The sequence below is a fragment of the Rhodnius prolixus genome, unplaced genomic scaffold (genome assembly GCF_049639745.1).
Source record: "Rhodnius prolixus isolate KJV_2025 unplaced genomic scaffold, Rpr scaffold_12, whole genome shotgun sequence".
Classification (NCBI taxonomy): Eukaryota; Metazoa; Arthropoda; class Insecta; order Hemiptera; family Reduviidae; genus Rhodnius; species Rhodnius prolixus.
The window spans coordinates 11369450-11393680 of NW_027411635.1; the positions used below are offsets into that span (position 1 = coordinate 11369450).

The 24231-nt window shown below is 32.9% G+C and overlaps 1 protein-coding gene across 2 annotated transcripts in view; it reads left to right on the top strand.

Annotated features, from left to right (window-relative positions):
• The window catches only part of LOC141461609 (optomotor-blind protein-like), a 306166-nt gene that overhangs the window by 40578 nt on the left and 241357 nt on the right, over positions 1–24231 (top strand). The gene's annotated exons all lie outside the window — the stretch shown is intronic.

Here is a 24231-nt window from a genome sequence, read left to right on the forward strand (position 1 = left end):
CAATCCCAAGTCTGTAGCTCAATTAGGAAAGCTTCTACAGTAATTCAAAAACACGGGGTTCCCTGTTTTTCAGCCCATTTTTGGCAACTTTACAGCCCTGTAACTCATAAACCAGTTGACATATCACAGTAAAATTTCATATTTTTCCAAGTCTATACCAATAGTACACATGTGCCAAATTTCAAGAAAATCCGAGATGGTGAGGTTCAGACCCCGTGTTGATTTGACATGGAATGACCCTATAATAATAATTATTAGGGAAGGGATTAGCTATGAGGTTAGCATACTGGACTCCCACGCGGAGGTCCCGGGTTCGAATCCAGCAGCTGACCCTTAGATTTTCTCTTCCTAGGAGCTTCTTACAGCTCACTGTCCGGTGATGGACAGTGTTGTCTGTAACGAGAGAACACTGTCCGGAGGCCGGCAGTGCACTGAAAGAAGCTCCGGGCGCCAATAACCTTAGATGTTGACGCGCCTTAAATCATAAAAAAAAATAATAATAATAATAATTATTATTGCAAATTTAGAACTTAATTAATAGTTAAACTCCGATATTAGAAGGAATCCAATATTGCCAAGCTTCTTTGCAAAATTTGATCAGACTTAGCCAATCCTTCCCATCCAAATATTCAATAAATAGATGAAAACAAATGTAATTACATTACATTCTCCCTAGGGCCACCCGTTAACCTAAACCTTCACTCCTGATTGGTCCTAAGTATCTAGGACTCTTCATGGACAAACGCCTAACCTGGAGAATCCCACATACTAGACTTAAACGAAAAGAACTAAACATACAATTCAAACTTCTCTCTAGACTTCTCAACAAACGATCGAAACTTTCATTAAACAACAAACGACTTGTCTACACCATGATACTAAAACCTGCCTGGACATGCTGAATGGAACTTTGGGGCTCAGAACTTTGAACTCAGGGCCGGATTTAGATGCAAAAGAGGCCCTAGGCTATTCCACTTATGTGGCCCTTTCACTTCCCATTTTTAAGTTTTTAAATTACATGAGAGATAATAAAATACATCACTACCGTGATACATCACTAAAACAGTGTTTTAGTGTTCACTGCTTTTAGAATAGTGTAATTTTAATTTTGCTAACAATTTGAATGTAGGCCCCTCTTGATCTTGAGGCCCTGGGCTGAAGCCTAGTTAGCCTAAAAATCCGGCCGGCCCTGGGCTCAGCCAAAGCTTCCAATATCAACAAGAATCCAATCCTTCCAATCAAAAACGCTTCCTACTTGGTTCTCCTACCACAATCATGCATCAAGACACTCCTTGTTCCCTATGTTTAAGAAGCTGCAATTTCCTTCTAGTTTCCCAAATTACTGCATTATCAGAAAATCCTCCAAGATGGTTTGAAACGCCAAACGGTTCTTAATGAAGTGCACAATAGTGAGCTGTACCACTTTGGGAGTTCCACCAATGGGTTGAATTCTCTCCTCATGCCATTTCATGTATTTATACTATGTAATCATGTTGTATCAGCTTCACTTATTGCACAAAATATACTGCAGTTGTAAAAACACTTCAATTTTAGTTTAAAAGCACAGAACAAGGGTCATTCAATCTAACAGACAGATATTTTTCTCTCTACGTTTACCATAAATTATATTAATAGTCAAAACTTCTCCATTGGCATGTAATTAACATTTTAAATATCATGAGCAATTGACGCAATTTAAGGCATATTTTTATAATCTATTTACAGGTAAAGTTAATATAGGTTATCAAGGCCATTTGCTGGTTGATTATCATACAGTTTAGCCAACGGATTTTTTTTTAATTTTATGCGATTTATAACTTGTAATTGTTTTTTCATAAATCAGGTGTTACGTGTAATATATCTAAAACTTTAAACATTTTACGTTCATGTGATATATGTTTATACTTTTTGCTTCCAGACTGAAGCTGAACTTGAAAATCATCTCTTAACGTTTCATGTAAAATAGTTATTGAAATGAATCATTTATGAGTCTTTACTTTTGGTTTCAATTCAACTTATTACAATATAGCTATTTAAATAACAATTAGTTGTCTACCTGAAAAGTTGTATTCCATAAGTCCAGGCAGGTTTTAGTATCATGGTGTAGATAAGTCGTTTGTTGTTTAATGAAAGTTTCGATCGTTTGTTGAGAAGTCTAGAGAGAAGTTTGAATTGTCTGTTTAGTTCTTTTCGTATGTGGGATTCTCCAGGTTGTATTAGTTGTATAGCCCTGAAAAGGATTTTGATTCTGAAAAGATAATAAATAATAAAAACTATGTCCATCTTCGAAACCATCTTTGATAAAAATCACAAAACAATTTAGCAGTCCATTGAGTGTAAACGGTGACAGAATTTTCTTCAGAATTCAGGCTTTAGACTTAACAAATTTAATCATCTTCAACGGTACATTAATGCACAAAGTTAGCACTTTAGAAATATTCACTCATCTGGCCAAAATCTAATCTAATCTAATTTATTTATTAATCAAATTTTTCGCGAAATGTGTTAGCAAATAAAATTAGATTGGCAGACAGGACAGAAGATGCACTAACACAGTGATTTTCAACCTGTCGCGGCGGCACACTTTTAACAATTTCAAAATTTGGCGGTACACCAAACAATAAGATAAGTTTAAAAGTATTTTATTTATCCATAATGCACGGTGTAAAATAGTTTATGTTTATTTTCAGTATAAAATAAAATAAAATGGACTAAAAAACAACAGAATATGTTTATTAAGGGATTAATTACAAGTTAATAATAAGAATACTTGTAACGAGAAATTTGAGCTTGATATTTTTTGATAATTTCATTTATATTTGGTCGTATAAATAGTATACAAAGTGCAATTTGTAACCTTTGACTTTCTTATTTTAAGAAAATCTACTTTAAAAATTGACTGCCAGTCCATCTAAAAGAGTTTTCAACGAATTAAACAACTTGATAACTAACACTCTTGAGTGCTTGTGAACACGTTTTCTTGCAAAACAAACGTAATTTCTCATACGAAGATGAATGGAATCCTGGAAAATGATATACCGTTTGAAAGCCCATTAAACAAGGAAACTTTTATAAAAAAGTTCCAGCACCTAGGTCTGATAATGATCACGTAAGGGCCTAATGAGTTTTCTTAAAATATTCGATTACTTTTATTTTCCCAGGTTCCGGAAAAAGATTGAGGCTGTTTGGAGAATGACTTATACTTGGAAATGGTATCAATTTGTAGAAAATGTATCTGTCTTTCTAACCGTGTCTTCAGAATCGAATTCGGACTAAAACTGTTTGAGTAATAACATTTTTATTGGAAAAAAGTAATGATTTTAGAAAAAAAAATTTAAAGTGACGTCACTCAAGAACAGTGGAAAATATGAAGTTGGCCAATGCGTCATTGAACTCCACTTTAGATTTACTACACACAGTAGGCCTATCGACAATACTTACTGGTTCACCCTGTATAATTTTTATTGTATGCATTTTCTAAATTTTGGCGGCACACTTCAAAACTTTTGCGGCACAGTGGTTGAGAATCATTGCACTAACATTTATAATAATGTAAAAATATCATATTGTCAATAAGCCCTGAAGATGACCTAGTCTCTAGATCGAAACCTTGGCAAAATAATGACTGAAATTGGCATTATTCTTTCTTTTCTTCTGTATTAATGAATCTAGTCTTCAAAAACAATGAATAATAACTAGGCTGAACTTTAGCAAACTCCTTGAAATTCTGCTTAAGGTCAGTGATACCAAAATGTCGGTTCAAAATAAATTTCCAACAATCCCCTTAAAAAAATAATTCTTTTTACTGGGAGAAAACCATTTTTAAAAAAATAAAAGTGCAGGACATATAGTATGGTAAGTAATGTTCAAGGATCAAGGAAAATTATGGAAAAAATGCGTGAAAAACTGAAAAATCCTAGTCGCCATTTTTATCGGCCGACTTTAAATATCAATAGCCGTGATATAACCGAAAACTGAAGACAAAAAATTAGAGCACGCGCAATACAATTACTTCAAAATAAATATACATATTACTTAATGAGACTAAGAAGTTGTGGAAATAAGTTGCAGAAACGTTGGCAAACTAGATATTGCTTTGTTTCCCCTTGATCCAAGCGAACAAAATTCTAAAATGAAAAGAATAGAGGCCTTTTATAATAGGAATGCAGATATAGAAAGATGTCGGTATCCTTTGGCCGGGTAAGAGACAAGGCTTCAGCTTCATTGAATTGTTTGTCTGACTAGACCTTAAACATCCTCGGCAAGCCTCTCCTGGTGGACCGTATTGTCTTCTCTCTGGGAGGCTTGCACAGAGTAGTGATCTCAGTTTCCTTTCATCTCCAAACATGGGGCGGCTACTATAGCACCAGTTCCTGTATCTGATGTGTGTGACTTGGCTGGAGTTTCTAGACATCTTTTACAAGCGTTTACAATGACGCAAACTCATTCAAATTATAATAGTTATGTGAGATGATAGATAAAAATAATATAATAAATGAATAGTATAATAAGAAAAAAAAAACACTTTTTTTTTTCTTTTAATTAGAATTTTTACAGACAAGATAGTATGGGGCAAACTACCCTCCTTATGAGGCACTACGTCGAGAAATTCAAATCTGTACAAAATTTCGATTCGAATGACACTTCATTCTTGAAAATCGGTTCACGCGTCGATAATTTGAATGCTGTACTTCCCCTCAACAGGTGTAAGAGCAGATCATTGTTTTAATTTACCTAGGGGAGCCTTAACCCTTTCATCCTGCCAAAATTTTATCAAAATCGGGCTAAGGTTTACAGAGTTATTAGTAATAATAATTTTGGAGGGAGAGGCCTTACATAAATGGGGCTAACTCCTCTCCCATTCAATGTACAGCGTCGAGACCTCCCAAAAAGGCACATCTGCATAAAATTCCGAATCGAACGACATCTCATTCATGAAAATCGGTTCAAGTGTTTAGGTGCTATCTAGTAGAGAAAAAAGGTAACAACAAGAACATTTTTTGAAAATGCCGTTTTTGCTCATTTTCAGCAACTTTTTTCTCAAAATCTATCAGATCTGAATTGTTAGAAAAAAAATTAAAGTTATAAAGAAGGATTTGTCCTACATTATAAAGAAAATTTAAGAATTTTATCTTTTACAGGAAAAGAGAAAAAAATTGTCAAGGTTGGGTGTTTTCCAACGTTACCCTTTTTCGTGCACTTTTTTGACGATCAACCCTTATACAACTGTCCTACCGGACAGTTTTAATCATAACTTTAATAATGATAATGCTGTAGTACATCACGGCTTCCCCATAAGTTCAATATGCTACCCGGGAAGAAGAAGAATGAGGAACGGACTTGCCCAGTTGTTACCGTATACAGGATTCCATCGCGGAGACTTTGGGTTTAAATCTAGCTGCTGGAACTTAAATTTTTGTCTTCCTTGTTTTTTTTTAAGCTATACAGCGGTTTTAACTGAAATATTATTTTACCAGATTTAGAAAATTCAAATTTCAATCACTAGTAATTAAATTTAGTAATTGAAAAATGAGATATTCACTTCTTTCAGCTGAACGCGAGAATACTGTCTGAATGCTGGCAGTGCACTGTAAAAAGCTCCGGGCGCTGATAACCTCAAAAGTTAACGCGCCTTAATTTTATTTTTTAGTATTATTTCTAAATGCTGGACCATACAATCGTAGAAACCGCTTGTTTTTTTCGAATTCTAAAGATATTTTCGGTTTAAACAGAAAAGTCATCAACTGATTTTCTTTAAGTTTAAACATTTTCTTTTCATTCTTATTAATATATAGATGGTGAGTATGTACATTACACAAAAATAGCACTTTCGGCCCTTAATGTAATTTACTTGAAAAAATAAAAATTAATATAAAATTAAATAAAAGCGGCAAGTCTTCTCTGTTTTCGAGAAATTTATTGAAAAGAAAAGAAAAAAAATATTGGCAAATTTTACTTCTTAATTACAAATATTTATGAAATTATTGAGTCAAATTACATATTTAATTCTTAAACAATTTTACGTTTTCAAATTAAAATATTAATTAAAATGAGACAAACTAAAAAGAAAATAAAAAGAATAAAACAATTATTTGAATATAAATCTCAATACACGCAAATGTAAATTAAAGAACGTAACTTTAAAGCGTGTAATTAATACTTATAACAACTAACAATTAAATAACATTTACAAGTATAAACTAACAAATAATTTGTAAATAACAAATAAAACAATTTAAATAACTTTTTGTTCATTAATTTAATTTATTGTTTGCTGTAGATAAACAAACATTGTACAAAACACTTCTGGGACCGATTTGGACTTAAAGGCGCCCTATTTAAATGTCAAACTTATATGTTTTGCAATTGAGGGTACATAAGATTAGTGTCTGTGCTTTACTCTTTCTGAGGGGATTAACGTGAATATCTGAATAAAAAGTCTAAGTGAAATATCTGCGAGACCGCTTAACTTCCCCTTAAATAGGGGTAAGAGAAAGTAAAAAAGTGCGCGTGATTGGTTCAGAGCAGAGAATGTTTTTGGAGTTCTAAAATTGAGAGTTGTATACGGCGGTGGCCGTCCGGAAATAAGGAATGGTTGTAAACTCGGTGATTGCTGTGGTAGTGAATGGAAACAGGCGGAGTGAATGACTGCTAGACTGCAGACGGGCGGGTAGAGTGCCGCCACAAACCAGTCCAAGCCTTGGACCAGCACCGCCTTAGTTTCAACTCATTCATTCCGTTAACTATCTTCTCCTTAATTCAATCACATCCAATGGCCAGAATTAAAAAAAAGAAATATATGTATATCTAATTAGTAGTTTAGTCAGAATTGAAACAAGTTTTAAGGGTCAGGATAAGATTTCCCAACCCAATTTCCATCAAAAAGTTTGTCAAAATTGTGGTAGGGAAGTTTTAGGATTCTAAAATAGGACTACAGATATGTACGTCTAGAAAGAGCGAGATTACGATAGTGTAAACGCTTTCAAGTTTTCGCGCATGATCTTGTACGTACTTATAAAACGGCACTCATGGGTTAAAGTTCGAAAACCGCTCAAATTATATTAAAAAAAAGTTTTCCAATAATATGCATGTAATCCTCAGTAAATTCGAACTCTAAGACAAGAATAAATTGCTTAACTCTTCTACATTTGTATTAAAACTGTCCGCTAGGACAAGTTGTACAAAGGGTTGATCGTTAAAAACTGCACGAAAAAGCATAACGATGAAAAACAAACAACTTTTAAATTTTAAGAAAATATATATAAAATAAAATAAAACATCCCAAATTTTCTTTAATATTGAGCGAATCCTAGTACACAAGAGTATTTTTTTGCACAACGTAGACTTAATAGATTTCGATTAGATAGATTAAAAAAAAAAAAAAATTATAAAATTAAATTAGGAAAACAATAAATGCTAATTTTGAACTAATATTCCACTATAAAGAAATGATTAAAGGACACATAAAAAGGTTTAGAAATCAATCCCAAAAAACAAATTGGAGAAACCAAGAACGATAATATGTACATCTAATTTTATATTCGATTAAAAGAAAAGATAATAGAACACATTAAAAACGAATAGAAATCCATTCAAAAAAACAAATTAGTGAAACAAAAAAACTAATTATTAACTTATATTCGTTAAAAAAGAAAATATTAAACAATAAATCAAAAAACGCTAAGATAACAACTGTGGACACAAAAACGCTAATTTAGTATATATAATCAAAGAATCAAAGTCAAAAAAATAAATCAAAAAAGCTCAGCTAAAATTTGTAGAAACAAAAACCCGAATTTGTACCAATAGACGATTAAATTAAAAAAGTCATTAAAAAGGATTTTAAAAGGGTAGATTAAAGAATACATCAAAAAGGATTATGAATCAATTATAAAAAACTATTTGGGGAAACAAAGAATCCTAATTTTAAACTAATAGTCAATTAAATATAAAAGATTAAAGAATACTTCACAAAGGTTTAGAAATCAATTCTAAAAAAACATAAATGGCCATTTGGGGAAACACAAATGCTAATTTTGAACGATTAAAAAGAAATGATTAAAGAATATATAAAAAACGTTTAGATATCAAATCAAACAAATTGGAGAAATCAAGAATGAATTTATAGTTGATTAAAAGGTAAATATTAAATAATACATCAGAAAGGCTTAGAAATCAATTCCAATGAAAGCTATTTGGATTAACAAAGAATGGTAATTTTTTATGCATAGTTGATAAAAAGAAAAGATTAAAAAATACATAAGAAGATTTAGAAATCAATTCTAAAAAACTATTTGGGGAAACAAAGAATGCTAATTTTTAATTTATAACCAATTAAAAAGATAAAACTAAAGAATCCATTCAGAAATAAATTCTGAAAAACTATTTGGGGAAACAAAGAATGCTAATTTTTAATTTATAACCAATTAAAAAGATAAAACTAAAGAATCCATTCAGAAACAAATTCTGAAAAACTATTTGGGGAAACAAAGAATGCTAATTTTTAATTTATAACCAATTAAAAAGATAAAACTAAAGAATCCATTCAGAAATAAATTCTGAAAAACTATTTGGGGAAACAAAGAATGCTAATTTTTAATTTATAACCAATTAAAAAGATAAAACTAAAGAATCCATTCAGAAATCAATTCTAAAAAACTATTTGGGGAAACAAAGAATGGTAATTTTTTATGCATAGTTGATAAAAAGAAAAGATTAAAAAATACATCAAGAAGAGTTTAGAAATCAATTGGAAAATCCCTAGGGAAAACAAATACTAAATTTGAACCTAAATCTGGTTAAAAGAATTGATTAAAGGATACAAAAAAAAGTTTAGAAGTCGAATTAAAAAACAAAAACAAATCGGGGAAACTAAAGTCATAATAAATTTATAATTGAATGATAACATGCTATTTTCATGCAATAATAATAAAAATATAATTGAAACTTAAATAAGTAAGTCTTACCTTGTTTAAAGTATAACCAAGTCCATCAGCATCTCAGTAGATCACCTGTCCAATAGCACTTGACACTTGACACTATTTAAAATAATTCACAACACTATTCGCACTATAACTGTATATCACGCACTAAGTATAACTTAAACACAATTTATAAAATAAAACATCACTTTAAAACGCACTAATATTAACTTAAAAAATCACGGTAATAAAAAGACACGACTAACGAGTTAAAGATGGCCGCCGGTAACTGGCCAGGCAGATCAGCTGATGAAGGGAGTTTATCTAAGCAGAGTGACCAACTTTGATTTTTATTTAATTTTATTCATAATGTATACAACTAAATTGTTAGTGATTTTTTATTACATTGTTTTTTGAATTAATTTAATTCATTGATACTTTTAAGTCAAATCTAAAATAAATCGATGAAATATAATCCCTAATTCGTTAATTATATATAATTTTTGTATATTATGAATGAAAATAAATTTAAAAAAAAAGTCAAGTTGGTCACTCTGAATAAATAACCTTCCTTTACCAGCTGATCTGCTTGGCCAGTTACCGGCGGCCATCTTTAACTCGTTAGTCGTGTCTCTTTATTACCGTGATTTTTTAAGTGAATATTAGTGCGTGTTAAAGTGAAGTTATATTTTATAAATTGTGTTTAAGTTATACTTAGTGCGTGATATACAGTTTTAGTGCGAATAGTGTTGTGAATTATTTTAAATAGTGTCAAGTGTCAAGTGCTATTGGACTGGTGATCTACTGAGATGCTGATGAACTTGGATATACTTTAAACAAGGTAAGACTTTATTATCAATTACTTAAATTACATTTCAATTATATTTTTATATTCTTGCATGAAAATAGCATGTTCAATTATCACTTACAAATAATCCTATGTATTCTTGATTACGTTCAGTGTTGGTTAATTCTTAAATTTCTAAAGCTGATTGATGTATTCATTCATCTTTTCTATTTAATTGACAATTTAAAATTAGTATTATTTGATTCCCCAAATAGTATTTTAGAATTGTTTTCTATACCTTTTTGATTTATTCTTTAATTGATCTATTTTATTGATTATTAGTTTTTAGCATTCTTTGATTCCCTAAATAGTTACTTAGAATTGTTTTCTAAAGTTTTGAATGTATTCTTTAATATTTTCTTTTAAATCAACAATAAAATCAAAATTAGCATTCTTGGTTTCGCCATGTTGTTTTTGGAATTGATAACGTGCGTAAAATGTCACACCAAATTCTTTCTTCAATTTTGGAACACACGTTCATGTTGCAGAAATATTTCAGACAATATTGCCGATGGTGGAATGTCCCATTCTAAATTTGTCATTATCAAGGTAGAAGTTATTGTTAAATCTACTATAATTTTGTTCGAAGGTAGTTTAGGTTTCGGTTACAGCTTTTAATTGGTCAATGTACTGTAGTGGGTTTTCGTCTTTTAGTGTCTGTTTTATAATATTTAAAGTGTCTCTGAGAGAGTAGTACTGTAGAGATTTGTTATGTCAAGGGATATGACACGTGATGAGAATGACTAGTTTTTAAAGTCAGCTGTTGCCGTAAGGGTTTGTTAGTTTCGGTTTGTTCCCTTATTCTATTTCCTAAACACGGTTTTGAGGCCCAGATATTGAACGCCCCAACGATCGACGCAGAAATGGTGGTAACATTACTGTCATATATTGAAGAAGTACGAGGCAAGAACACTTAGCGACTGACAATATCCAAGATATTCCTAAAAATTGAAGACACAGAACAAAACAGATAATCAGGAGCCACGCACGGCAAATAACCTCAGCCAGAAACTATAAAAGAATAATCTCATATTAACTTAAGCGAACAAAGGCAACTCTACGGTAATTTTAACCCACTCAGACTATGATAACTAACGGACTTCATAAATAAAAACGGACAAACCCAACTTAAGAACGACCCGACAACACGAGTCCAACAGCAAATCAAGGCAACTATTAAGAACAGCCACCTTTATCGTACCTAAAAATGGAGTACTTTAATATGTATCTATGAATCCCGCAGCACCTGAAAACAGTTCCCAAAGTTTGCATATAAAAAATATACAACACGTTATCCATTTATTGAATGACACATTTTGAAAATGCTATTTTGGCTCATTTTTGACAAATTTTTTCTCAACATCTATTGAATCTACGTGATTGGGGGGAAGAAAATTACAGTTATAAATGAGGATTTGCTTTATATTTTAAAGGAAATTTGGGAATTTTATCTTTTTTAGTAAAAGAGAAAAAAATGGTCAAAGTTGGGTGTTTTTTCAACGTTACACTTTTTTGACGATCAACTTTTTTTAAAACTAGACAACTATTGGACAGTTTTAAATCAGTTATTAAGGCTGCCTTCAGTATTACGTGCAAGGATGGGGTTCAAAAATATATTATAAAAATAAAATAAAAGATTAGAAGAAAGGATTCATGGTGGATTCGAGAATATACCACGCTAGTTAACACGCTAAGCAAAAATAAGACACTCTCGTATTTAAAAAATTATTTACGCTCCTTTAAAAAGCGGCCATGCGGTGATATTTATATTATTTTCAGCTGCGTCGCGCTACATTTACGCCTAGAACTGGCACGAGAATCTGAGATCTTTACATCAGATTATATGTATTTTTAATTTCCTCTCTTGCGAAGACTTTTTCATAAATTCACTTACCTATTTTATCACATTATTTCTTGAATAATTAATATAACTATTTGACTTTATTTTTTTAAAAAAAACGATGTAAAAGTACTTGTACTTATTAAGGCAGCTTTAAGATTGGATCATTTCTGTCAATACTTTCTCTTGCTTGCCACTTCTTTGACAAGAAATAAACGTCTTTACTGAAACTGCCACTACTAGCATGATTTGGTTCGAATCAAAGAAAGCTTCGGCACTCTCAGCCATTCCGTTCAGTCTTCGAGAGTCAGTTCTCTTTTACATCTTCGGGAGTCAATTCTCTTCAGCATCTTCGAGAGTCAGTTCTCTTCTGCGTCTTCGGGAGTCAATTCTCTTCAGCATCCTCGAGAGTCAGCCCTCTTCTGCGTCTTCGAGAGTCAATTCTCTTCAGCATCTTCGAGAATCAGTTCTCTCCTGCATCTTCCAGCAAAATTTCGCTCTGTAACTCATCAAACTTCTTTCACTCATGTCTCTCCATTTCCAAAAAAACTTTTGTCCTCTTGAACTCGTTCTCAACTTACTCCTAACCAATAGCAGCGGGTGTTCCACAACGTTCTACGTATCTTTTTGATTCCCACATCTATTCATCACTTACAGAATAGAATAAGATATTTATTACATTTGATTACATACTAACCAGTGTTGAAGTCATGTTAATCAAGAAATGGACGAATTTCAATGTTAACCCCATTAATCCTGTCCCATTTCTTATCCAACACAAATCAGTTGTGATGTAGAAGATCCTTTTGGTCCCACAGAGGATGCAGCAATATCCATTTCCAACCTTCGAAAATTGAACGCGATGAGAGCGAAGGAATCAAACATGTCATAACGCGTTGCTGTACTCCCTCTTGGTAGCATTGCTCTATCTTCGCTTTGCTCTCCACTATGCGCGGTCCCATATGTTAACTTGTGTTTGTTTTCGCCGCTTTGCTCGCCGCTCTACTATGTTTCCAGCCTTAAGGGTGTCCAAGTGAACAGTCTACCGACGTATAGCTTAGCTTTGTTTGGTTTTCATACCTACCTACCATGACTTCATAATGTTTCCAGGCTTCTTTGTGCCAAATAGCATCCCGGTGGCTTAACCGATGACACTACATTGGGAAATGATTGAAGATTGATGAGTAGGTTTCAAGGTGAACAGCGCTACTTTGCTGTTCGAGATCATAGCGGCGTTACAGTAGGTAAGGATAGGGTGACCTGGCTTTAGGATTTAGGACGGCTCTGGTCTTTATCTAAGGGTAGATCCAATGCTCTAAACGGTACATCGATCTTAAGACGAGTTTTGAATAGCCTTCTTGATATCTGGTGCCATTTTCCAGCAAGATTTTTTGGGAACAGGTGGAAATTTCGCCTTGGACAGTCCTTTCTCCAGATTTAAACCCAACAAAGCTTGCGGCCTTGCGCAAAAACAAAAGATAAACATAGCGTCAACTCACAATTTAGACAACTACGATTTTCATTACTCGCTGTAAAATTTGCCATGAACTGAAGACTTCTTCAACAAGTAATATCAATTATTTCTTCTTCAGCAAAAAGGTATTGTTGCTTGTTCTGCCTGTTTTCTTCCCAGTAAGTTGTTAGCAAATTTAAGCAACCTCCCCCTAGCTTGAAGACTGGTGACGCCATTGTTACAAGGGGTACAATAAAGTCTAACTATACAGTAAAGCTTACTTTTGCTTACTATAGTAATGGGGACACACTGTGCCCAGATGCAGGTAAAATGTGATCTAATGAATTTTAAGACAGCACCAACTTCTTTATAAATACACTAGAGGGCAGGTCGATCTGGCTGTGGGATTACATGCGTACTAGTTGTAGAAGTCTTATGTCTATAAAGCGTGTGTCACGGTCGATTCTAGCGGCGACGTGCATGAAATCTGTCCTTATGTGTGGCATCTCCTGTTTGTCAGCATTCTACCCAACTGTAAACTGCCTGTCACATCCTGTCTTGAACGTCCAATCTTAGAAAGGTTATAATTTAAGCCAAATATAAATTATATAGATTCACGGTTTACACTAATTCTAAATAACGTATCTAATCACTGGTAGACAATGATTATTACACTGGCTCATTCGTTACTCTAGAAAACGGAAATACGTCTTTTGTGAATCACTCAAAAAAAATAAATTCTGTTATAGTAGAAATATATTTAAGTAAAACATTTTCTTGAGTTTATTCTATACAAATATTTAGTAGCGTAGCGCTGTTATTTTATCTGGGTAGGGCAGCTGACTCTCCAGATGCTTTGCGAACTTCGCAAAACAGACTCCGCTAATTAGAGTACAATTTTCTTAGAGTTGAATTTTGTTGATATAATTGATTTATTTTTGGTTTTACTTAAATTTATGTTGGCAATAACAAATTGGAAATGTGAAGCTGTTGTTATAGTCCAGGGGTCCCCAAATTTTTTACACAGGGGGCCAGTTCACTGTCCCTCAGACCGTTGGAGGGCCGGACTATAAAACAAACTATTTTAAAGTAAAAAAAACAAAACGGGAACCAATAGAATATTTCAAATAAAGAACAAGTAAATTTAAATCACCAAACTGCCCAGTATTTCTGTGGGAATTATGGACCTGCTTTTGGCTAATGAGATGGTCAATGTCCGGTTTAGTTATAGTGCTTTGCCTTTCTTCCTACTTCTGCTGTTATTTTTCGTGCATCCCGCGTCATCGGAAGTAGTACTGTACATGAGCGACGCAGCGCTTTGCGGCACCGCCACATATAGTGCTCCTCCTCTCACTGACCACCAATGAAAGAGATGTCCCTTCCGGAAGTGCGGCGGGGGCCGGATAAATGTCCTCATGGGGCCGCATGTGGCCCGCGGGCCGTATTTTGGGGACCCCTGTTATAGTCATTAAATGTAGTCAAGAAAACATGTTGACTTCCTCTCTGTTGAGTAATTCCCAATAAAATTTTAATTTAACGGATAAATCTAAATTCAAGCTTTCAATGAACCAAGTAACGAAGAACAAAGAGTAACCAAGAATCAAGATTAACCAAGAACCAAGAGTAACCACGAACCAAGTGTAATCAAGAACTAAGAGTAATCAAGAATTAAGAGTAACCAAGAACTAAGAGTAACCAAGAATCAAGAGTAACCAAGAACTAAGAGTAACCAAGAACCAAGAGTAACCAAGAATCAAGAGTAACCAAAAACCAAGAACCAAGAACAAGGAATAACCAAGAACCAAGAGTAACCAAGAACTAAGATTAACCAAGAACCAAGAGTAACCAAGAACCAACAGTAACAAAGCACCAACAGAAACCAAGAACTAACAGTAACCAAGAATCAAGGGTAACCAAGAACTAAGAGTAACCTAGAACCAAGAGTAATCAAGAGCTAAGAGTAACCAAGAACCAAGAGTAACCAAGAATATTGGTTAGCTTTTTTTTACTCCTCTCTAGTGCCAAGTGAAACCCTTTTCCCTTACAGCATCTCCCTTGAGGCTACCACGCACTCAGGTTTTCTATAGGGATTTTCTAGGAAGCGATGTAGGAGTAAATAATTTAAGGATAAGCATATCCTGCTACCAAATCATCCTCCCTCCTCTACAATGTCCATCCCGGGTTATTCTGAAGAAGGATGCTTCAAGTTGAGAGTTATACAAGATTTTCGGCAGCTTATACTCCCTTACAACACGTTTGTAACTAAATATGCTTACCGGAGATAACCTTTCATCTCACTCACACTCAGCGCTTCCCCAAAAGTAGGACCTCTCAGATTAATAGAATTAAGGTTCTCTAGGAAAGTTCTATGAAGAAAAGTGGGAAGGTAATAGTTAGGGGATAAACACAGCTAGCTTTCCAATGCACCCCCAGCTGGGATCGCCTATCCTAAATTCAGCACCCTAAGTTAAGAAGTTGAAAGGGAAAAATACAAGCCCTTCAAAAACTTAAAGACTAACCAGGCTTTCTAGGTAGCGCCGTATAAGAGATAGGACCATACCTTACAGGAAAATAGCACTTAAGTGTCATTCTATTTCTCACCCCTTAATCAAAAGTACCCTTCATCTAATTTTCAGAAAAAAAATCTTACAAATAAATGTTTTAGACCTAAACATGTTGGTCTAGTGGTTATGAAGAGTGACTTAGTAAGTGGGAAATCAAAAACCCATTGATAATGCCTGTCATATACTATTTTCAGTTATACGAATGTCCAAATGTATTTGTTTATTTTAAAGACGAACCACCCGGTTTATTTGGGCTGTTCAATTTTTTTAAAGCTTCTGCAACAAATTATGTTAATCTTGCGTGATTTTTGCATCAAACTTGCGCAACATTACGCAAATTTGATCCTTTTCCCAGTTTTATTGAATTGGTTGTTTTTTGGGGGGGTTAAGGAGAGTTCTGCTTTTAAAATTAGTTGATAATAGCTAAGCAAAAAAAAAAAATGGCAGCTGAGTTTGTAGTTGCTGTTGAGGAAAAACAGCCACGGCGCTGAGATATGGGAGCCACCAGTAAGTGATTAGGACGATATGAGTCCCGAGGCCATTGTAGACGGCACCGCTAGCCGCATAAATCTTACTCCAACTGTTGACAGGACAAAGGGCATCGCGGCAACGTACGCGCCACCTCGCTTCGCCATTTATGTGCGTGCGTATTACTGTATATGTGGCTTTCCATTCTCGACTCTCTACCACTTTATCTTACATTGAATAATGTCACATTTGCCCTTGTAATCCAGCAAGCAGACCACACCGCTTACACAAGTTTTATGCCAATTGCTATCAAAATATTGTTATCTATTCATCAGTAACACTAAGCTATCAAAACCTAGTTCTATTTAGCTACCGTAAAGTAAAACTACAACAGCAACCAACTTCGCATGAAAATCCAATTCAATAAAACTGAGAATCACAGTATTATTTGAACTAAAAACTAAATTCGACTTCAATATTTTACATGTTCACTTTAGAAACAAAATTTTTTCAAAAAAAAAAGTGCCTAAAAACTAAAAAAAAAATATAGTCCATTGAAAGTCTCTTCCGATCAGCCATTATTCTTCTAATTTTGCATTTTGAGTTTCTTAATATTGTTTATAACAAATCCATAAATTCATGTGTTCACTGATGTTTCCAAAAAAGGGAATTATTATTTCAAAATTTGTCGTTTTATGTCCTTAAAATGTTTGTTTTAGATATTAAATAGAAATAGTATTTTATGTATGAATTACATAAGTTTTATTTTAAAAACTAAAAAGATAAATGATTAGGTAAAACATTATTGGTTAGCCATTGGATTTGTTCATTAAAACAACTTTGACTTTTCGACAAATTCATTACCTTTCTCAGGGCTGGAATTACACGAAATATATTACATTATATTTACTAAACATTGAAATTAGTATTAAAAATTAAATACAAATAATTGTATTATGGATAAACTACTTAAAAGAAGATTTTATAAATATTACATTAACTTATGTTATCGTGTGTGTTAGTTGTGAGTTACATAAATATAGAAGTTGTATTTAAAGGATCTAACGAGAGCAGAATGGGAAATTTTAGTTGTTAATGGTAAATATTGTAATCTTACATGTCAACAACAATAACGTTATCTGTAAATTATAACAAAATTACAATAACATTAGCTATAGTACAATTAATAAACACATTCTTTTAAGTTGTTAGTTTATCTATAACAATTATTTATGTTCATTTATTTTTTTAATTACGAATATTTGTATAAATCAGTAAATTTATCAAAATGTCGCAATTTTTATTTATCACGAAGAATATATAAAGTTGCTTATCATTATTATTTTTAAAAAATATTTAAGTGATTATTTTTAATATCATTTTAATGGGAAAGGGATTAGCTATGCGTTTAGCGTATTCGCTTCCCATGCGGGGATCCCGGGTTCGAATCCAGCTGGTGGCCCTTTAGATTTTTCTCTCTTCCTAGGAGCTTCTTACTGTTCACTGTTCGGTGATGGATAGTGGTTGTCTGTAACGAGAGAACACAGTACCGGTGGTGTACTGAAAAATAACCTTAGATTTTTGATGCTCTTTAAATAATTTTGAAACGAAAAAAATGCATTTCACTTTAATTATACTAAAAGGTAATTAAAAAAATATCTTTGTTGACAAGTTTAATGTAACTTAGTTAGGTGCATGCAGGTAGCGCTGTACAAATATAAGCCACATAAACAGGTAGCAGGCCCAGGCTTGAAACAAAAAGTACGTTATTAGAATTAAAGAAATAAAAAAGAGTTCTTTAAAAAAAAAAAAAAAACTTCTTTAGTAAAGTATGAAGGCTTGAATGCACCTGTTTTTTCTTTATTCAAAACATTTTTACAAGGTGAATACATATCTATGAGAAAGGGTGCGTGGGCATGCATTAAAAATTCGGAAACTATATACACCTTCGTCTATTGTTTGTTTAAGGTATAAAAACTGAGGTATAGAAGTGTATAATTATGATAATAGAAGAACGCCTTCGGGCCGTAGTGAACTGGACTGGATGGTGTTAATAGCCGCGGATAGACGTCCAGTTCATGTGCCCAGTATTGAGATAACATGCACTCACATAATTACAAGATTGGTGGGCCAGCATTGGAAGAGTCTCTAAAAACCTGGCCTCGTCTTTTTAGCGCCACAGCACGTTTCTTTATAAACTCTTTCTTTCTGTCTCTCTCTATATAGATACTGCTGATCCCCTATCGGGTATACCCGTGACCAAACTATTGCCCATTCTATCAAATAAAACCTCACTGACGTAACCACACTAAGTAACCTTTCAAACAAAAAACCTCAAACATGGTTGCCAGCATCTATCAAAACAATCAACTTAGGCGCTCTTAGATTGCTCATTAGTTTTACTCATTTTGTATCCGGAAATAGAAACATATCGAATTTTCCATCATAATTACACATTTTATCAAAACTCTAGTAGAATAGAATAGAATAGAATAGAATAGAATAATTTTATTTGTTTTAAGGGTAGTACCCTATACAAATGGAGTTTGGTTAAATACAACAAAATAAAACCTTATAAAACATAAATAAAAACTTGAATTGATAACTAAAAATATACATTCCAATCGAATGAAAATAAAAAGAACCAAAATTTAAAAACATAAAAAATTAGAAACAAAACAAAATTATAAAAGTATTTTTATAAACTTAAAACGAAATTCCTCATTTTGAAGGCACTTGTTATAAAATAAAATAAATCATTTAATTTGTTAATATCGGCTACATCTAATAGAGCTTGAACTTGAACATCTACATCTGAAATTCAAAACTCTAGTTATTTTAAAAAAAATGCCAAAAAAATACTAGGATACTATATTCGTTTAAAATTAAAAATAGGCGATTTAAGATTATTCAGTTCACTGCCGGCCTCAGAATAAGGACAGTGCTCTCTCGTTACAGACAACCACTGTCCATCACCTTGACAGTAAACTGTAAGAAGCTCCTAGGAAGAAAAATAATCTAATAAGTCAGCAGCCGAGATTCGAACCCAGGATACGCCAGCGTTTCCCAAAGTGTGGGTCGCGACCCGGCACCGGGTCGCAGAAAAATTCAGCTGGGTCGTGGCAAAAAATTGTAAAAACACTATAACATTTTGCTCTAAATTTAATATTTTTCGAAACTTTTTCAAGTCTTGCAAGGTGGCAACCCTTTACCACCATTTCCTACCGGACCGTTTAAATTTGGATGCTCTGATTGGCTGATTTCGATTCGTCATTCAGCGCCTTCTGTCGATATTGAAAAGAAAGAAATGCTTAATCTTAGTGAACAAGAAGTTGATAATTTAATTGAAATTTCATGCGACACCGATCTTCAAAAAAGTGTTTGAAACTGTAGCACTAATTAATTTTTGGTTGCGCTGTCAAAAGGAATATCCAAGCGTAAGCGAAAAAGCGATACAATTTTTAATGCCTTTTGTCACCACTTATACGTGTGAAACTGCGTTCTCAGCCTTGGTGTACTTGAAAAATAAGTATCGAAACAGATTGGATGTCGAACCTAATTCGAGAATAAAATTAACATCATTAAGTCCTAATTTGACATTGCTATGTGATGAAAAACTACATCATCCTTCGCACTAAGGTCAAAATATGTAAAACAAAATTTACTTTAAGTTTTAAGATAATGGATTGTCTTTAATTACTTATGTTTTTTCTTATATAATTATTTTGCAATTTTTGTGTATGAAATAAACAAACAAATAACTTGAATTTTGATTTTTATTAAAAAATAAAATTTGTTTTGTAAATAAATGTTTTTTTTATAGGGTGGGTCGCGAACAAATTTAATATCTCGTACCGGGCCGCGGTCAAAAAAGTTTGGGAAACACTGTAACACGCTAACCGCATAGCTAATCCTATCGCTAAGCCGGGGTTATCATTTAGGTTTCAGGTTAGGCAATGCCTTGGCTTCTTATTAAATGCTAGTAAGAGAATAAATCACTTTGTGAAATAATGTGGCATCATACTTTGTTTGAATTTTCTATACAGCAAAAAAAAAAAAATTAATTTCAATTGTAGACGATTAAATTAAATGAACAAACATAAAATTAATTTAATTGTTTACTTTGTCACTTTATAATGTACAAAACGACAACATACTAAATTAAAATATTAAGTACTGAGTATAAGGTTTGTTGTTTATTTTACTTCTATTTACATTGAGACTTATACTATTTAAAATATCGTTTAATTTTTCTTTTTATTTGTTTTTGTTCTTATGTTAATTAATATTTTAATTTGGTAAAGTAAAAGTGTTACAACAAATATTTAAGATGAATCTTTTATAAACTTACTTTTTCATAACATGCATTTTTATGAAAGATATGGGTAATTTAATTTCACATTTATTATTGCTTGAGGGAAAACAAACATTGATCTAATCGGTATTTGAGCAGATAATTTCATAAAATTTATCGCAGATACATGGTTATTATGATTGTCGCTTTATATACCAATCTTTCGGTTGAAATCTACATCAAGCTGGAAGTATGATTTAGTATTAGTGAACGTAATGATTTTTACATCATTTTACAGTTGTAATTTATTAGTTTTCGTAGTTATTATAAATTATTATGATTTTTTAGTTTTTTAAATATCGTATACTATGGATAGACAAAAGTTATATCACCAGGGGAACATTGAATTTGTTTATTTTTGTTGAGGGGGGCCCCTCAGGCAAGTACCACCTTAAGCTTTCCATTTAAAGTACCCTATTAAGAACAAGTTACAGTTATGTGATCTATAAGAAAAGAAAAATCAAATAGCATTAAAAAAAAGTTCAAATTTGAAGAAAATTATTGAACCGTATTTGCGATTATACAGAATCGATTTTATGTTTTCTCCGGAAATAATCGATTTAAGGACCTCCTAAAAACGGTTTAGTATCAGCTTGTATTATTATTATTTTTTTTTTATTAACCTTAACTTTAAAATGAAAAAGTCGCAGAAATTTTAAATTTGATATTTCACTTAAGTAGAGGATGCAACAATAAAGTTTAAATCAAAATCGGACAAGAAAAAGGTTCGATTAAGGGCAGTTTTAGGCAAAGAGGGGGCACTTCTAGGCTATGCTTTGCCTTTATTGTATATTAAATTAATGAATTAATGAATCAGCCACCAAAACAATAAAAATAAAAGAATAATAATTAAATAATAAAAACAACAGGGAAGGGATTAGCTGTGCGTTTAGCGTATTGGATTCCCACGCAGAGATCGTGGGTTCAAATCCAGCTGCTGGCCCCTTAGATTTTTTTTCTCTTCCTAGGAGCTTTATAGCTCACTGTTCGGTGGTGGACAGTGTTGTTTGTAACGAGAGAAGACCGCGCCTTAAATCATTAGATAAAAAAGTAAACAATAAAGTGTAATGTACGGTCTCAAAAGTTATAACGATTGTAATAATTAAATATTAATTAATTAAATATTAATTAATTAATAATTATGACTCAAATGTTCAGAGTTAACTACAAAAAAAAAAAAAAAATTATTAGGATCTTGAGAAGTGTAGTAGGAGTTAGTATTTCGCACATTTTGTTAAAAAAAAAATTATTCAATGGATCCAAAAAATAAAAATAAAAATAAGTATTTGCAGTGACAGGCTGACAGAAGGCAAATCTACCTGTGGCAAGGTGAAAGTATCTAGGAATATCCAAACAGAAGAGTATAGTGAGATGGTTCATTTTGTAGTTTCAGAGATAATTACCGTGATTGAAGAAACAAACACTGGCTTGGGCTGTGGTGAGGAAGGGTAGAAGGGGCCTGGCGCCTGAGTGGCCGCGGGATTAAGTGCTTACAGTCGCGGCCGAGCTCCTATTAGAGCTGCACACCGGTCATTACCAGGCAAACACCCTCAGTCTACCTCTCAACAACCTTTATTTATTATTATCATTATTTTTATCCATTGTTTGTTTTGTAAATGGCTTAATAATTTTTAAATTATTACTTTTTTCTTTTTTTGTTTCTTTACTTTCATTTTTACCTTGTAAAGAGGGAAGTATTTTAATCAGAAAGATTTTTCAATTTTGATTTATCGCCGGATGTAAACGTTTTGAGTTTTCTTCAGTTAGTGGTTTGAATGATTGGGTTTCCTTTCTTTTGAAGAGAGGTTATGATTAAGCATCCTCTAATGTACGACTTTTAGTAAGACGTTCACTTCTACCACTCACTTATTATTATCAAGAATCAAATGTTGCACCCAGATTCAAAAATTTGAAGAAAATGGGTAAAGCAGTAATTCCGCTTTTTAGAATCGAGTTTTAAGGTTTCTTTATTTTATTCTATAAACGGCTTTACCATTTTTACATAATGTAAATAGGGGCGGGTGGTTGGTCTAGTTGTTATGAACATGGCTTTATAAGTGGGAGATCCCTGGTTCAAATCCCGCGTATGGCTACTTCTTATTGGTTAGAAAAAAACTGTTTACAGTAAAGTATGAGCTTCCGCTCTCCGCCCACGACACCTAATTGGTAGTTGGACGTTAAGCCTCGCCTAAAAGAAAATAGGCGATTACTTTACATGATGTAAACGTGTACATTAGTAACCTAAGGCATCCCAGCTAGAAGAGGGTTTTATTTTGTACCCTTTTTATATTTTCGCTTTTTAGGAAAGATAAGTTTATCGTATTTCAGAAATTGAGTTGGGACTGAAAAGCTACACTGAATCTGGATTTTAAAAAATGTCTACAAAAACGTAAAAAGTTGAATAACTTATGGCTAAAGTAAACGGCTACGGTAATCAAGTAATTTTTTCTGAAAATATACAGGGTGTTCATTTTAAGACGGCTCAAATGCATTTCATGATTAAACGGTTGATCTGAGCAAAAAATGGTAGAGGAAAAATTTGTTGCCCGTCACCTCTAGTTTCAGAATATGTGACTTGATTTTAGATTCCTGCCCGCAGACGCGGCTGACGTGCGACCAAAAGTGAGGGTTCGCAGTTGACCCCCATTTTCATATACACAGTTTTAAAGAGTATACGTAAAAAGTTATGAAAGAAACCGGAAACCGCAATTCGATATCTTCAAAATTAAAGGTGCTAGGCCATTTCAAAATCAGGATATTTATTAATCATATTTCAATTTTGTAACTTGTTATCAAAGAAAAAGAAGAGCACGCGATAGGTCATTTTTATGTATTTTTTCATCCCCTTTCTACTAAAAATATTGCCAAGGCAGTAAAGCTATTATTTTTCTTAATATCGGGGAAATAAGTCGTTTTCCGAGTGATTTTTCTAAGCAATAATCAAATGTTAAAGAGCTATGTTCTCAAGCATACACAAAATGGCTAAAAAAATAATTTTACATCTGTTACAAACAAGAAGGTTTAATAATTATTTGGTAATTTTGGGAGAGTTGCGTTTAATTACCAAAAAAAAAAAAAAAAAAAAATTGGAAACCTCCTGCCACATATTTAAGTGATCAAATATCTTTCATTTAAATGTTCATAATTATTCCTTGATTTATCAAATAATGCACTTTACTCAGCTGCATGCAGCATGTACTGTGCCTTCAAAAGGTGCCTCCTCAGATACAGAGAGCAGTTGATTACCTCCTGGCTAAACTGGCTTGCGAGCCATGTTGGTGAGGAATTAAGTGTGCGATGGTTAAGAAAATATATGAGTTGGAACCTTGATGACGTAGTAGTACGTAGGAGAAGGTCGTGTGACTGTTCACACCAGTATTTTATTATTATTATTATTATTATTATTATTATTAATATTCAGCCCTTGTACAAACCTAATAATAACAGCAAACTGAATGTAAAGGCAGTTGGAACATATAAAAAAATTCCTGTATTAAATTAAAAATAACGCAAGGAGGGTATGGTATCTGAGACTGGAGGTCTTGAAAGAGACAGATCTGTCAGGTAAATATTGCATACACCATTTGTCAACTGCCTTACCTTCACTTCGACTTGCATAACCAACACGGCGGCAGATCTAATTTCAAGCTAGTTACCCTCGTACATTTTCTTCCCCTTTTATCAGCTAGACATACATACATATTTACAAACATTCCGTTTTTATAGAAATTGAATTTTTTTTAAAAATAAAACAACTGAAGCTATTTGTAAAAGGTTAACTGTG